Source organism: Podarcis gaigeae (assembly GCF_964106915.1).
Source record: "Podarcis gaigeae genome assembly, chromosome: 10".
Classification (NCBI taxonomy): Eukaryota; Metazoa; Chordata; class Lepidosauria; order Squamata; family Lacertidae; genus Podarcis; species Podarcis gaigeae.
Genome location: NC_139686.1, coordinates 44,337,498 through 44,355,093, shown reverse-complemented (window position 1 = coordinate 44,355,093; position 17,596 = coordinate 44,337,498). Strand labels below are relative to the sequence as shown.

At 39.4% G+C, this 17,596-nt stretch overlaps 1 protein-coding gene across 8 annotated transcripts in view; it reads left to right on the top strand.

The window, feature by feature from the left end:
- Positions 1-17,596, top strand: part of CNOT2 (CCR4-NOT transcription complex subunit 2) — a 57,043-nt gene that overhangs the window by 15,920 nt on the left and 23,527 nt on the right. For 3 of the 8 annotated variants that reach the window (XM_083699324.1, XM_083699318.1, XM_083699319.1), the window contains exon 2: positions 13,710-13,779. The exons of 3 other annotated variants lie outside the window; for them this stretch is intronic. The gene's annotated coding sequence lies outside the window, so the exon portion shown is untranslated. 2 more of the 8 variants (XM_083699320.1, XM_083699322.1) reach the window with 2 other exon arrangements.

The following is a 17,596-nucleotide window of genomic DNA, read 5'->3' as shown; positions in this document are numbered from 1 at the left end:
AATCTATCAGGGCGACCAAGACAGACTCAATCCCATGGCTTGGCCTGAACCCAGATTGGAACTGATCTAAAGAATTTGTGTCATCCAAGAATGCCTGCAGCTGTCCCACTACAATCCTGTCTGCCACCTCCCCCAAGAAGGGATATTTAGTACAGTGCTACCTCTAGTTACGAACTTAATTCATTCTGGAGGTCCGTTCTTAACCTGAAACTGTTCTTAACTAGAGGCATGCTTTCGCTAATGGAGCCTCTTGCTGCTGCTGTGCCACCGGCACACGATTTCCGTTCTCATCCTGGGGCAAAGTTCTCAACTTGAGGTAACTCTTCCAGATTAGTGGAGTTTGTAACCTGAAGCGTTTGTAACCTGAGGCGTTTGTAACTCGAGGTGCCACTGTAATTATTCCAGTCCAAGGGGTCCAGAGCTGGGGGTTTTTAAGGAGAGGCTACACCATGGGGAGGGTTAACCGTGCTTTGGAGCTAAGCAGTCAAGCCTTAGATTTAATAAGTCAGTTGGGGACAGGGTTAGGAGGGCATATGGTTGGATGTATTACTGCCAACACTTTGTCCACATCAGTTGCCTGTACAAGCTGAAACCAATCCCACAGCACACCACCAATTCTGGTTTTGGATACTTCATCTGTAACTACAATAACTGAAGAGTCAAGGTCACTCTGACGTCAAGCAACCCTATCCTCAAATTGTGTAGCCAGTTGGTCACAGCAGGTCCTTGAATGCACCAAAGTTCCCACCCCTCGAGTGGGAGTCAGTAACCTCCAGACCGTGAAATAATTTTGCCAGCTTGCTATTAGAAGAAGCAATCCAGGCTGTGATATGAGCGTTCTTTGCAGCCTGTACTGCACCATGGTAGACAAGATTATGCCCACTGACAAGCGTTCAGTCTGCTTCAGAGTCAGACTTGCGGCATTTGCGCTTTAGTCTTCATCTAGTTTGCTTCATGGTATGAAGCTCTTCAGAATACAAAAGAACCATTGGGGCTCCACAACGGCAGTGAGGACACTTAGTAGTGATCATGTCAATCTCTCATTTCAGCTCACTGTTTCATAGATCTTTCTCTTCTGAAAGATCCCCAGTGTAGATTCAGGAACCCCTCATATTCCATCAATCCCTGAGGATAGACCATTCAAAAAGGCCCATGACCTTGAGAGGGAATAGCAGTAATTAGTCTAATCTTCACCAGGTAATGATCCAACTAGGACAAGGAACTGCATTTCGCCCTGTCACAACTTTGTTTCACTGCTCATCACTTGGAGTAAAGACTACATTGAGGGTGTGCACTGCTCATTTTATTGAACTGATGACTGAGACAGCCCCATGGTTGTCATGAAGACTATAAAGTGCTGAGAAGGCCTAACATCAGTTTCTGCATGGATACTGAGGTCCTCCAACACCATGCGAGATACAATTTTGGCCAGCTTAGTCAGGGGTGCATTTGGGCAACAGGGGGCTTGATAGACCACCAGCACTCCCAGTTTGCCCAACACCAGGCTGAGACCCTCTAAACTTAGAGAGTACCAACATGAAACTTACTCAGGTTTGTAATTATTCTAATGTAGGAGCTCTCACCCAGTTGTTGAACCCTTGTAAAGATTTCTGTTTTATAGTTTAGCAATAGTAGAGCACCAAAGCTACCATTGAAGCAGACAATGCCAAACTCACAAGTATGCTGCTTCTTTTTAGAATGTGTCAGTAAAGTAAATTTAATTTTCCTCCTTGCCCTTTCTTCATCCATTAAAAATTTATTCCTGAGCCACATTCTAGCCTCCAAAGTTGAGGATGCCTAGGGTGGAGTGGAATAGATGGTCTTGTGTCACAACTGTATGCTAAAATCACCCCTGTTGTTATTGTTTTTCAAAACAACGTTGTAAGAAGTCTGCTCCCAGCCACATTGCAGGAAGAGAGAGGATGGTCTTACAGAGTTCATGCAACCAACTTCTTGGTCTTTTGTGCCAGATCATTGCTTTTTGGCATGGAAGCTGATTTTCTTCCCTTGCTTCTGTTCAACATCTTTCCACTCTTTGATATTTCTATTTCAGCTGTTTGCACTGCTAAAAAGAGGCAAACTGCTTTAAGGTTCAATTTTAAAAGTTGAAATAGATAAGGAGTTTCCATCTTCAGAACAAAGTTTTAAGAAACCTTTGGCTCTTCAGGTATTCTCTCTATATTGCAATTGTCTCAAAAGCTAGCAAGAAGTACAACAGTGAGTACCGGTACTTGGTCTCTGGGCTATTGTGTAGATCACTGAAATGACACAAACTTTTAAAAATATATATAAAAAATAGAAAACGGTAACGTAGAACTGCTTCATGGAATATCACAAATATAGTTTCTATATTCTTTGGAATCTAAGATGATGTCTGTATGTATTCTATCTCGTCTTCTGAAGTCCTTCATATTTTTCCCCATTACAATGATATTGTTCCGTTCTCATTCATCTAGGAGGAAGTAAGGAGTACTAACAGAATATATCTAACACTTTATGACAGCAAGAGAAATTCATAAGATACTAAACCTGCTGCACTTGTGTATCAGCACTAATGTTTTTGTTTAAAAAAAAAAGTTTGGTTAGTTTGGAGGTTAAAAGTTGGCTCTCCAGAAAATTGGTTTGAATGAGAATGAGGCGGCACTCAATGTCCACGAGGTTATAGAAAATGAAACTGGGAGGTAACCATTTAAAAACACAGAAGTATATTTTATACTGGAAGTGCTGATAAATTTAGGTATGTATATTGAAGTTGGCTTCCTTTTTGAAAGGTCTAGCTTTATTGGAAAGTTGTCTTTCTAAAATGTATGCTTATAGTTTTGTTTATTAAAAATACACACAAATTTGTAAAAGAGTCCATAACTTGAGATACACATCAAATAAAATGTTGTTTTTAAAAAGTTGTCTTCTGTTTACTATTGGCAAGGGTTTCCCTTATTTCTAAATTTTAAGAGACAAAGATTAATTACTGGTAATTAGCTTCTGCAAAACTCCTGTTGACAGGATGGCTTGGAGAAGAATTTCTCCTAGGTTGAATTTTTTGTATTGCTCTCTTCTATTTACTTTATTAGGAAAGTAAGTTACATTTTATTTCTTTGTTGTGTGGACAGTAAGGACATTTCTATTTTTTCCATTTTCTTGTTCCAGACATCTGTTCAAAATGGAATCAGTTAGCCCCATCAGTTTAAAACAGTTGCATGTATTGGCTGTTTTTGAAACCCTATTTTACTTTCATTATCATAAGTGCACATATTGTTTCACTGCAATGTTTCATGATTGTTAAGATTTCTAAGGAAAATATCGAAAACTCTTGAAAACACTTTGAAATATCTAAGGTAAACTAGTGTTATAATTGTAGGCAGTGACTTAAACTTGAAAACTACAAAATAAATTAATTATAATTAATCTTTCAAAAATACATATTTTAAAATGGCTTTCAAATAGCACTGTTACACTCATTAAGTTCCACTTAATGAGTTACCACTTAAGCTCCAAGACAAGTTTGAGTTAAGTGTGTGCCAGATTATGACAAATAAGCTCTACTTTTTATTAACAATTTTTAACATTCTCATAATGAAATCAGTTATAACCTTTATTTCTAGCTAGAACTTTAATGGGATCTTTGGACCCAAATATCAGATGGTTACCGTTAAAAAATAAAAGTGTTGAAGGGTTAAAATTGCATGGCAGCATTATGTAGCTTAAAGTGACACCTGCTTGTTTTTTTGGTTGCAGTTAGTACAGATAAGAAGTTCTTCCAGGTAACTCACTGCATTTCTGTAAAAAGTGCATATAGGTGATAATTTAACCATAGCTTAACTTCCGAAATAGAATTGCAAGAGTTATATTGACATTAAAGAACAAAAAAAAACTTCCAAGAAAGTATTTCATGATTCCTGCATTGCCGGGTGGTGGTGTAGATGACCCTCATGGCCCTTCCAACTCTACAATTTATAATTCTATTCTGTGGTTCTGTGTATAGCTGAGGGTATATGAATCCATTTTCTGAAAACTGTTACCTATCACACTGTTTGAAAAAGTCATCCAAGCCTCTGGAGCAGATTTAGAGAATAAAGGGCACTGCATAGGGAAGTGAAATCACCTCCTTTCCATCAATGACAACTTCTACTGGATCAACTATCCTGCTAAAATCTGAGATATTGTTCACAGTAGCATAACTGATGCTGGAATCTGGTGCCCAGTACCTGGAAGCACACCCCATTTAACACAGCTAGGCTTACTATTGATCACTCATTCTTGGGACAGAAGTTAAGGACTTACTACTGCCCATCTTTTCTAAGTAAACAATATTGAAGTTAATATTAAACTCTACAGTTCATTCTTTAGGCTGAAGTAACTGTTTACATGAACATAGACAGTGTTATCAGAAAATAGATATATGATGAAAGCTAAAATGTGTTTCCCATTCAATTAATTTTGCAGTCTGGTAAATGTCTACTCAGAAGTAAAACTTGTGGAGTTCATTTGAGCTTTCTATTAAATAATTAGGTATAGGACTGCAGGCTTTGTGGTGCAACTCTCAACATCCTTAGCAGAATAGTGCAAAGTATTTTATCATTGATGAGGACAAATCTGCTTGCAGCAGAGGAAGTGATGGAAAGGAGAGACACTCCATTAGCTTCTCTCCCTGAATTTCAGCTGGTCATTAGAAGAACTATGAAAAATTATTTGTACCTGAGTTAGCTTGTTTTTCCTCTTTCCTCCTCCTCATTTTTTCCTTTTGTGTCACATATTTTAGAATGATTGTTAGTCTTCAGGCAGGGGCTACCTTGCTTTTTGGTTTGATCTTATGTGGGCCCCTCAAGGAGCCTTTTCAGTAGAAGAGTAAGGTAAACATGCTTTAAAGCAACAAAAAAGTATCTTAAGATACATAAAAACTATGCCAAGTAAGTAGCTTTATTGAGTATCTTTGGAAAAGCAAACATGTTGAGGTCAATTGCTTATCAGTGAGGTTTACCAAATAGCTCATACAATAGTAAGCAAGGATTTTGGATTATGAGAATAAACTATGGTAAGCCTCAGGTTCTCTTCCTTCCCAGTTCCCTTCCTTTGCATGTGAGCGTAGAGATAAAGAGCTTCCACTTTCTGTTTCAAATAACCTGCAGCTTCCCATTATGTCTGAACTTTGCAAGTGACAATTAATTCTAACTGGTTTGTTCAGGGAAACCAGGATTTAAATGTGTCTTCAGATGCTGATTTCTTTGAACTTTGGGCAGGGTTCAATGGTAGAGCATCAGCTTTGCAGAATGACACAGATTCAATCCCCAGCATCTCCATGTAGGGCTAGTAAAGACTCCTGCCTAAAACCAGGCATAGACAATACTGGGCTGAATGGGCCAGTGATCTTATATGGTGTAAGGCAGCTTCCCATGTTTCTATCAGTCTTAGAAACTCAGATGTGTAAACTAATTGCCAAATGCCAGCTTAAACCTCAGTTACTGTCGCCATCATGGAATGTCTAGGCACCATCCACCCCCAATAGAATTTATTTTTATTTCTATGCCGCTTCATATTTTAAATCTCACAGCAGTTGACAACACCCAGAATAAAATACATCTAAGCTTCAAGGAAAATATTTCAGATCCTTCTCTAAGGTACATTTTGCTTTCCCCATATTGATTTACTGATTCAATTTCTAGAACTGCCCCATAGCAGAAGGACAGTAGGAAGCCAGGGTGGTTTAGTGGTTGGAGTGTTGGACTAGGACCTGGGAGATCAGAGTTCAAATCCCCAGTCAGTCATGAAGCTAACAAGGTGACCTTGGAGTTGATCGCAACCTCTTCACCTACCTTTTAGGGTCGTTGTAGGCATTAACTGATGAGGGTGTGTGTGAACAATGTCCTTAGAGCAAAAGGTAGGAGATAAAAGGCAATAAATAAGCTCTTCTGCTGACCTGCTTAAGAAAGCTGAAGATGGAGATGTCTGTCATCAACCAACATCTGTACTAACCAGATGAACTATTTTCCTGACTGGTTAATACTGTAATGTGATTTGTGTCCCCCATAACATAGGGTTCCATTGTAGCTCAGAATGCATTGCTTGCTAGCATTCAGTGCTCCCTTTTCATTTTATTTTAGAGAGAATCCCTCCTAGAGCTTGTTTTGCTTTATAACTTTGCAGTCCACTAGCTCAGACTTGTCTTTAATCACTAACTTGGAAGCCATAGGTAACCAGGAAGCCATTCAGCTGAGTGAGCAGACTGGTGGAGGAGGGAAGAAGTGCCTGGTCCCTGCTTCATGCTCAGCTCAGAAAGTAGTGAGCTGGAGGAGAGAAGTCCCCTCCTCTGTGTCCGGCATTAAAATGGATTAGGCTGCAGGACAGAGTTCTCAGCCTGCTGAGAGCTGGCAGACCTTTTTTGAAGGCCAGCAACTTTTGTGGCCTTATTAAAAGAAATCTCATACTTTTATTAATATATCTCAGTGGAGAGAGAGGTGGAAGGAAAGGTGACACTGTTTCATTGAATCTATTGCCACATCTATTTCCTCAGATGTCTACTGTACCTTCTGTGACCCATTATGTTGTAGTCAAAAAGAACTGACACAATATAGCTTGTTTAATTGTAATTTGAGAAGCCACTGGTAGAAACGCCAGGTGTTCAGTGAACACATTACTGAGTTAACAGTATTTCTTTTGAATATTAGTACTCTATAGTGAATGTGCCTTTTCGTGGAAATGCCTGGATCCTTTCTGTATATGCATCCTTGGTTTGATCTTATATATAAATGATCTACGTGAGATTAATACAATATATAAAGTGGGGTGAAAATTATTTTAACTGGCCTCTTTATGAATTGACAAATGGCTAAAGAACAGCAAGCAGAGAGGAAGGAGAAATGGACATTTCTCACAATGGAGAGATGTAAAAAGTGATGTCCTCAAGGATTTGTATTAGGATCCCTGTTCTTTAACTTGTTCATAAATTACCTGGAGGTGAACAGGGAGGTAGACAAGTTTGCTGGTGACACCAAGTCATTTGGGGTGATAAAATAAAAGGGATTTCAAGGCATTCCAAAAGGTTCACTCCAAACTGGATGAATTGGTATTTAAATGGTAATTGCGGTTCAGTCAAATAAGTGTAAAGTGTAAGTGATGGGGCCTTCACTTGCAAGGAAAGGTTGTTGTCATAGATAGCTCAAGGAAACAGTTGGCCCTCTTTTTCAGTATTTGTGAAAAGACAAAGTCTGTGGCTGAGGATCATTAGGAAAGGGGTGGAAAATAAAACTGGCAATATTGCAATTCCTTTATAAAAATATATTGTGCAACTACAGTTGAAATACTGTAAACAGGTCTAGTTGCTGCATCTTGAAAAGAATTATAGAGCTAGAAAAGGTGCAGAAAAGGGCCACCAGAATTATTAGGGTGTGTGTGTGGAACACCTAGCCTCTAAGGAAAGAGCTACAGCATTTGGGTTTTTTTAGTTTAGGAAAAAAAGTGAAGGGGGCCATAAGTAACGTTGTGTACCTTGCCCTGGCCCACATCCTCTGGCATTCACAGATGACTTTGAGGAGATCTCAGGTCCACTTCTGAACTTGCACTGGGATTTGCAGGTGTTTCTGCCTGCTAAGGTACGGTAAGTGAAGAACTCACTTTGTGCTGTGTTTTGAAGACCATCAAAGGCAGTGAGAGGCTTGTTTAAAGTGTAGGAGGCTTCCACCTTAAGAGTCTTCTGTAGGTTTCTCTCTTTGGGGAATGTACATATGATAAGACAGTCATGCAAAAAATGAATTTAAAAAGCAGTGTTAGGATGAATCTTTGGCATGTTTAACAAGGAAAGAATATCTCTTGTTAATGAACCAGACAAAATTGTTGTTGATGCAGACTGTTCTATTAAGTGGCAGTCCTAAAATTCTGTTTTTATCAGAATTTGAATTGAATGATAGTTGCACTTCACTTCATTTCTTTTATTGGTGTAGGGAGCCATGGTAGAAATTGTTTCATAACTTTGCTGCAGCATCAGTTAAAATGTTTATTCTGAAATCTGCTATATTATTTGTATTTAATTTAGTATCAGCACAAATTGATTCATCCAGATTTTGTAGTAATGGGAGAGAAGTCTGGAAAGCAGTTTCCCATCCACCCCTTTTTATAATTTAACACCTTTTGATGTCCTAATGTTCTATTGGGATTGCTATATTACATTACATTATTAATTGTGTTAGAATAACAATACAATTTTCTTTAGTTTGTCTTCCGATTGGCCCCCTAAGTGGCAAGCTGACAGCAAAGGCAATGGCAAGCCACAAATACTCCTTCAAGGCTGATTATTTTAAGCTTGCTTGCTGATTCTAGCCACATAGGCAGCTTTTCAAATGAGTTTAGCTATTCCAAAAGCTGTTCAGAAATCCGTGTTAAAATTCTTTCTCACGGATCACCTATTGTAACCAATGACTTTGCAACATACTTAAACCACCTTGGGTCATCTTAGGGTGGAAAATTAAAAAATAAAAATATTGAATATTGTTTTTCATATGTGCTGCATGTGAGTTGAGTAAATATTACTCCTTTCTTTATTTCATTTACTTGATTTGGTTCGCATATTCTAACCTGCCCAGGTAGGAGTAAATGCCTTCCTCTGGAATGTAATTGATTTCCTCTTGTTGCCATCTTGGATGTGAAAAGCCAATTCAGAAAAGTTACCTGGGTGTGAAAAGTTCATTTTCAAATAAATGAAATAATTGTCTGATCTTTCCACTTCCACTTGATGCAGCCTAACATAATAAAAAGTTTGCAAAATAACACATTCAAATACCATCTCTAGCATAGAATATTTTGCCATATTGTATTCTGGGTCTAAATACTTTTTTTTTTAAGGGGTATGTACGTGAACAAGTTGCATAGATTTCTGCAAACACCGTGTATTTCAGGCTTTTGTCATTGTGCAACGAAGAGGAGGGGCATGCTGCCAAACTCCATCCCACTCCAGTGCATCACTTTTTTATTGTTTTCAGCCCTCCATGAGTTGGGTGGTCACGTTCTGAAACAAGGAGTGTCCTCTACTCTTGGAAGGGGGAAAGTGATCCGCTGGAGGGGCTGGAGCGTGGCAGTGTGCCCCTGCTTTCCTTTGTGCAGTATAAGTCACATAGGGATGCCATACGTCCGGAATTTCCTGGACATATCTGGGATCCGTCCGTCGAAAACAACCAATCCATTGAAATACGTCCAGGCAGAATTTCCTATGGCCGATTAAAAACCCTGGTGTATGGCAGTCTATATTGGAAGTGTTGATTTTTTTGGTGATTTTCATTCAAAAAAAAGAAGCAGCTTAAAAGACTCTTTGAGTGGGGGCTCAACAAAGCTCAACAACCTTTCTAAACAAAGCCCAATGTTGTGTACAAAAATTGTATGTGTTTAGTTATATGTGAGAGACTTCAGGCATCTTCTTGTGTTAAGCAGTGGCATGTCCATACTAGTTTTAACTCTTTCACCCCTGCCTGCATGGAAGTAGAGAGAGACGAGAGTTGGAGCTATGTAAGCTCATGGGCCAGGCTTTTCCTAGCTGGCTAAAAATGGTGCCTTATCATCCTACCCCCATCCATTAGTGCATTCTTCTGTGTTAATTGAGAGGACTGTGGTTCTATATATGTCCTGCTTGGGAGTTTGCCAAAAACATCTGCCTGGCAACTGTGGGAAATGGGATGCAGGATGCTGGATCCAGTAGGGAGCAATTTAAAAGACAGTTGGTTCACAAAAACAAATGCTAATGTTAGATCACATAGGTAATTTTGCTGAGAGAAGGCTATGGTCTTGAATAGAGATTCTTTAGTTCCTGATGGATTGGGGACACGAGCTATCTAGAGTTATCCTATCCAGAGAGATGGGAAAAGATGTTGTCATTGAACTCTGAATTGTATCTTCATATTGCTCAGTTTTGTATTTTCAGGGTTGGGAAAATATTTCGCTTTCTTATTTGAGCCCTACACTGAGATTAAAATCTTTCAAATTCCTGGGTTTCAGAATAAAAATTTCCTAGGTAGCCATGCTCGGCAGTGTTTTGCTCAGTGTTCGAAACTCCCATTGTTCTAGGCGCACTTTGTGACAGGGAATTTCATTAGTGCGAGCAGCTTCTGAGCTCTGGGTACAGTACTGCACCTATGATTTCAGATTAAAACTGCAGAGTGGAAGGAAAGGAGGGCCTTTTTCTGCCTTCCCATTTCCAGCTGCTACTCTTTGAAGACTGGAGAAGAGATCCTGTTAGGAATATTAGGGGAGTGGGCAGGGGCAGGACTAGACTATGTGGAAAATGAACATAATATTCTAGCTGAAGTTCATTCATCTTCAGCTGTGTATTCTTGTTATGAAAAAGAGAGACTAGACATTCCATTGTTGGCCCATAATCTCTGTTTAAGGTGCGATTTAGCTCCTAGTTTTCATATCTCAGTTTCTAATACTTGTTTTGCTATATTTTAATATCCCCATTTTTGCATATTCTGTGTTTATAAATGCAAATATACACCATCTATAATTCCTGGGTGTGGGAAAATGATCAGAAATAAATGATGGAACCGCTGTGTCTGTTGTGTAGGTGGCTCAGTTTTAATAGTTACCAGAACTCATTAGAGAAAATAAGCAATGATAGAACAGAACTTACGTAACGTTATAGCTTTGCTGTATTTTGTACTGTGGTTTGTGTACCTTTCGACTTTTGAGAGATGTACTATCAAGCTAAGGAGAAGTTTTTAAAATAAACTTGAGTTACTGTAATATTTCTCTATAATTTATTCTTTATCTCAGTATGCGGTCTTAAAAGGCCATTTACAACATAAAAACAGTCTTCAATAATAAAAGTTTCTAATTAATTGAAAATGCAGTCATTAAACTGTAAAGGAGTCAAGTCTTTTGTTTCCTTATTTCATTAGTTTTTATCTGGCTTGGGCACAATCTGTAGTTTGCAATCCATGTTTTGCTTGTCATTCTTTCTGTAGCTGGCTGCTCTGACTTTCATAGCCCATCATTCCCAGCAGTTACCTCCCGCATGGGTATGGTGGGGAAAAAACGATGTGGGGCAAATCCATGCGGTGCCAATGTCTCACTCTTTCTCCTTCCCCTTGGACATGCAGGTGCTGCTAAATTAGTGAACAGTCCCTCTTCTCGTTTCCTGTCCTTAAACGGTGGGGTTAAGGAAGCCATATAATGAATGGCAGTTTTTGTCTCTGCAGTAGCCACAGAAAGAACAAAGAATTCTCCCCCCACCCCCTTTTGTATTTCTTATTTTTGTAGTATTGGACTGGGGCTATATATGGAGCTGCTGCTTTAAGCAAACTCCTGCTGTTACAGCTGAGGGAGTCCCACCATGCATCATATGTATGTATACAGTGGTACCTCTGGATGCGAATGGGAGCTGTTCCGGAGCCCTGTTTGCATCCAGAAGCGAACGCAACCTGCGTCTGCGTCTGCTTCATTTTGACCATCTGCACATGCGTGAGCAGCGAAACCCAGAAGTAACACACTCCGTTACTTCCGGGTCGCCGCAGCACACAACCCGAAAATACTTATCCTGAAGCTACTTCAACCCGAGGTATGACTGTATTGCAAGAAGAAGGGGATTGAGGATGGAGCTGCTCTTGGCCTTTAAGGATAGCTACATTGATGAAACTCCTTTAGCACCCTTGACCAGTTCTGCACAAGCGGCTTGAAACGAAAGACTGCAGTTTAACAACTTTTTTAGTTTAAAGCTCATACACTTTAGTGTATAAAGTAACTGCTATTGAGGCCTCAATCCCTATGAGCACTTAACAGAGAATAAGGCCCTTTGAATTTAACGGGGCATACGTCTAAGTGAAGATGCATGCATAGCATCAAAGCATGTCCTTTTTTCAGTTAGATTTTACACATTGTTTGTGGCTTCTCTCTGTATGCTGTTAAGATCCATATTCCTGGGCTGACTATGATGTGTTTTGCCCTCTGTATGCTGTTAGAGAAGGACAGATTAAAGGAAGTGAATCTGGGTCACTTGCTTATCATAAAGGAAGGCTCAGCCCTTTAGCAACTGTACTGAGTCAGAGTTCTTTTCATGTGCTAGAGAAAGTAGTAATTCCCTTGAATTGTTGCATTAAGAGTACATTTCACCTTAACATTTTATTCTTATGGACTGGCCCTATCGAGGAGACGCTCGTAAGGCAAACAAGCGGTCATGGAACACTCTTCTGCATCCACAGTCTTCAAAATTTAGGGAGGCAAAGGAAAAAACAACCAGTGGGAAACTTATACTGCATAACATTTTAATGTGTTTCAGTAACATTTACATCCATATCAACGTAATACTTTCCAGTTGACAAAAAGCAATTTGACAGTATCTGTGTGCCTTTTAGTTGATTTATAAACAGAAGTGACTACTGTGGGAATGAGTTCCACTGTTTATTTATGTGCTGTGTGAAGGAGACAAAAGAAAGTACTACTCCACACAGTGCATAGTTAAACTATGCCATGGAATTTGCTTCCATGGGAGGTAGTGATGGTGACCCCTTGGATGGCTTTAAAAGGAGATAAGACATTTATTATTATTACTGCGTTTCTGATTCATTTCAGCAGAAGAACCCCCCCCAAAAGTAATAAAAAAAGGAAAAAAGAATTACATATTACACAATATGTTACATTAAAAAATACAATCATTGACGGACTTCCCTTCCTCTCCTTTCTTGCTTTCTTGTATATTCCACTTCGTCTCACGTTTTCTTCGTTTCCCCAGTCTTTCTCTACTCCTCCCATTAATTCTAGTTCTAACTTACACTGCTGAACATACTAAGATGAGACAAATTCATTTCCTAGGCGCATTTTGCAACAGGGAATTTCATTAATGTGAGCAGCTTCTGAGCTCTGGACACAGTACTGCACCTAAGATTTCAGATTAAAACTGCCACTGCTGGAAGGAACCTTTTTCTGCCTTCCCACTGCCAGCCATCCTGAAGACTGGAGAAGGGACCCTCATAAGAATATTAGGGGGGCGGGCAGGGGAAGTAGGGCTTTTTTTTTTTTGCAGCCTTCAGATGAGGACTAGACTATGTGATTTTACCAGTTTATGAGGAGCAGGCTGCAGTTTATTCATTTTCGACTTTGTATTCTTGTTATAAAAAAGTGCGCCTAGACAATCCTTTGTGGCACCTATAACCTAGGTTTAAGGTGCCATTTAGTTCCTAGCTTTCATATCTCAGTTGCTAACACTGATGCCCATATTAACTGACAATATTTCAGTGGCTGGGTGGTTGTTGTTTTGGTTACCATCTGGCACACTAAAAAACAAAAACAAACCCAGAATACCACCTCCATCCATGCCCATGCTTGAGATTTGTATTGGCACTTGGTTGGATACTGTTGGAGACGGTGTTCTGGACTCGGTGGACCCTTGACCTGGTCAATGTATTTGGTATGTTCCCAGTAAGTAAATAAGGAGCATATAAGTAGAAGACTTGTAGCTAATTTTTGATAGCCCCCTTTTAATCCTGTAAAACATTAATTAACATTGGCAATAATACCTTGCCGTTGAAGAATTCATATATTGTTTATGTTGTATCACATTTCATAATGGCAAGGTCAATGCTTTTGAAGATCCTTTCAGTTCTGTAAGTAACATATAAATTAGCCTTTAACTTTATAGTATGATTTTTCATTTATAGTGAAATAAAACCTATTGTGTTTGCTAAAGTTGTTGATTCCCTCAACTTTTCTAATAACTTAATCTACTTCATTTACAGGAAGTGTCCATCAAAGCTTGCTTGCTTCAACAGACACAAAAAAGTTAATGGGCAAAAGTACAGTTTTTAGGTAGGTAGATATTTTCTTAGTGTGTGTTAGGTTTTCTAGGAAAGATTTTCTAGTAATGTTTGTAAACAGATAATAAATAAAGTTTTTCACTGATAAATATTTGATCCAGTCCAGGATGGAAAAGTAACCTGAATGTTTGTAGGCAATTTTGCAATCTTTTATTTTAATTTATTTTTTTGTTGAACTTTGCATATAATGGCAATTCAGTATTGTGGAGGGTTTGTAAGATGAGTGTTTTTCTTGTGAAAACATTTTGGAATACTTGGGACGGGGGAAATGCCCAAATGGGAAGTTTGCGTCCAATATTATAGCTCTAATAAGTCAAATTGCTGCTTTTAAACTGAGTTGGTAACACTTTGTTGTGGTTGAATTACCGTTTTAGTTAGTCATAACTGAAGTGTACCCTGTGTACATTTTTGTACATTATTTTAGTGGTTTTGCCATTGGCATTTTTGAAGCCACCTTGAGTGCCCATTGGGCCATTTGTTAAAAGGTATGTTTATTCAATGTATTTATTTGAACCTTAATATTAAAGTGTTTATTCAGTTCCTCTCACTGATCCAACATTTGAGACTGCATGCACATAACTCTTCAGGGAAAAGCACTGCTCAGCTGTTTGGAAGTAGGAGTAGGCAATTTTTTTCAGTTCCTTGCTTTTCCATCCTGTTCCAGCCAAGCAGTTGAACAGCTGGATTTTCAGATTTTTGGAAGGGGCTTTCCACACGAAGCCCTGATTGATGCACATGTGTTCCTTTTTTTTGAGATTAGGATAACTGTCTGGTATTTGTGCTAACATATTGTGATGGAAAACCTGTTCAGCCTTAAGAACCCTCTTGACCTTAACAGTCCTATGTATTGTTTACACAGGAGTAAATCCCACTGTGCTTGCTTACTTCCTGATAAGCATGCATAGGATTGAAGACTTAGAGCAGGATTCATTGAAGACATTTGCTAGTGCAGCAGGGATTTCTCCCTTCCTTGTCCCCTGTGTATCACCCAAATTGGGCTCTGGTGGGGCTGGGAGAACCAGAAGGACAATATGGGAACGGGGGGAGGTGGGGAAGAGATGTTCCATCTGGCAAGTTGAAAAGCTTGTTGTGCTGGAATGATTGCCACAGAGCTGCATTGAATCCTAGCAAGTTCAAAACCTCATGAGTTCTGCATACTTGAGGGAAATCGCTTCCATATGTACCTGCATGTCTCCTTTGATCTCTTTCGGAAGTGGTGCAACATATGCCACCACTATTGGAATATTTTAAAGCTATGTCCTAATATCTTTGATTAAAGAGTTATTCAGGGAAATGTCTTCAGAGAGTTGTAGGTGGTAGACCTCCCTTTTATAAGTATAAGAGAGCAAAGTTTTGATGAGAAGACTCTCCCTCAGAGGAAAAATATTTCAAATTCCTAAGAGTCTGCATCATGTACTAAGGACATTACCCTGAGCAAACTTGAGGGAGAGCAAGAATGCCAAATTGTTTGGTGTCAGAAGCAAATGTTAAGCTGTTTGGAGGAAATGTACAGAATTCCCGCCCGCCCTCCCAGCTCCAATCTATAATTAATCAGACATGATTTGAATTAAATATCTTCAAAGAGGAGTGTTACAGTTTGTAACCTTAAACACTAGATATCTAAAATCTGAATATGATTTTTGCCTTCCCTTAAAGAGCTTGTTATTCTTACAAAATCTGTTCTGCCCTTTTATGACTTCTCAGACAAGATGTAAACTACTGTTGAACAGATCATATACTAACTACCCCATTATGACAACATCTTTCTCTTAGCTGCTGTTACCACAGCCATGTGGCTATTTGTATGCCTATACTTGGGAATGCAAATCCCTTGTCTTGGCTGGGGAAGGGTACTCAAGTTAATATTTTCCCTTGCGACTTAGAGATGCTTCAGGTTTCACTCTTTCTTCCCTTGTGGGAATGCACATGGAGGCAATTCTCTTGATGAAAATAAAAATGATGAGAGTGCCTAAACCACACTGGCTTGTGGGACAGACCTAGTTTTCCAAGAATTCCAGAAGTAGGTTCATATATCTCGTTTATACTTGTGAATAAACTCCAGTATAAGTTATTGCTAATAATACCTATTTCAAAAACTGTGCTTGTTAAGAAGTAGCCATCAGTAGATGGAGTACGGGTGAGGAATTACTACAATTTCTTAGTTTTGGTGGAATGAGTAAAGATTTATAGTTCTTTGAATTTAAGAAAATCTTACAATTTAAATCCTTTAAAAACAGCCATAGAAGAATACAGTATAGGAAAACTGGGAGGCTAGTACTAATTATCACTGGAGGAAGAAAGTACTTTGATCTTGAGACTGAGGCTAGGAAGGTAAAAATCGTGCCTAATGGAAGATTCTTCAAAGAGAGCAAGCATTAGCGTAGCATGTGTGAAATGACAATGCTATTATTGCTCCACTCCCTGCTCCAAAAAGGAGGAAATTATATTTTCCTTTGGCTAAATATGGCAACTCCGCTCAGGAGATGGGTGGACTATCATTGTCTCTATAGTTGATGTTTGAAATGGGGAAACATTCCATGAAAGTTCCTTATGTTTACTAGGCAACCTTGCCATTATCGGACCATAGAGTTGGAAGGGACCCTGAGGATCACCTTAGTCCAACCCCTTGCAGCTGCCCCATATGGGAATCAAACCTGCAGTCTTGGCATTATTAGCACCACACTCTAACCAACTGAGCTATCCAGGCCTGGGTGATGTATCGATAAGTCGCCCAGAACCGGTTTGAGGACCAGAGCATGATGGTGCCTTCACCTGGCAATATATTGCAGGTGAGGCTTGCTTGGGCCTCCTTCCTTTCTGCACCAAAGGTACAGCACAAACTTTTCTGAGGAACAAGATCAAACTTAAATCTGCCGTGGTTACTGATTTATGACTTTATGCTGGCAGTTTGTAACTTTAAGTGCAAGTATTGATAACTACAAAGCAATTCTGCCTTTTTTATTTTTAGGGAGGGTAATGCAATGGTAGTAATAGTAGGGTAGGGTAGTGTTATAATGAGAAGGGAGTACGTTGGCAAAGAACATTCTTTCTGGCTTCACTGCATGCAAGATTACCTTGGTTGACTCTACTCTTCTTCACCCTTGCTAGGAGCAGCAGCTGCCACCAATAATTTCTCAGCTCATCATCACTTTGCTCAGCTAGAGTAAAAGAGGAGATAATCCCCTTAGCCTGTTAAATACTGCATTCCATTTTGTAGGTGATTTGTGAGCCAATTGTGAAGTGAGAGCTCTACCTAAGTGTATTGGGAAAACCTGGAATTTACTTTTGTGTGAAATAAAAATTAGAGGAGTGAAGGGGGGACTGTGGATTCCATCCTACTCACCCCAAAAAAGGCTTTCTTGTTTGTTTTTAGGGAAAAATGGATTATGGAATATTTTCTTTTAGAATGATGGGGGCGAATGTTTAAGCCAAGGTGTTCATATATTTACACCCCTGAAATGATTTCTAAAAGCTATGTAACACAAAGGCTTTCTGTAAGACTATGTACAGTGTCAGATCATTGCAGCTCCTGTGCACTGAGGACAAACAAGCCCTGAGTTGTAAACAGAGACTACTACTATCAACCTTAAGAGCAAGATGCATTTGTGCCTCTGGGGCACTGCCATTGTCACAGGAGGAGGAGGAGGAGCAGCAGCAGGAGGAGGAAGGTTTTAGTGCCTCCTTTGCTTGTGGGCTTCCTCTTGTTGGCATAGTTGGTGCATCTGTTTCTGTCCTTGACTAGGCCTCAAAGGACTGGAGCATAGTACAGGGCAACAAAAAAGAGCTGAAAGTGTACTTAAATTACCTGT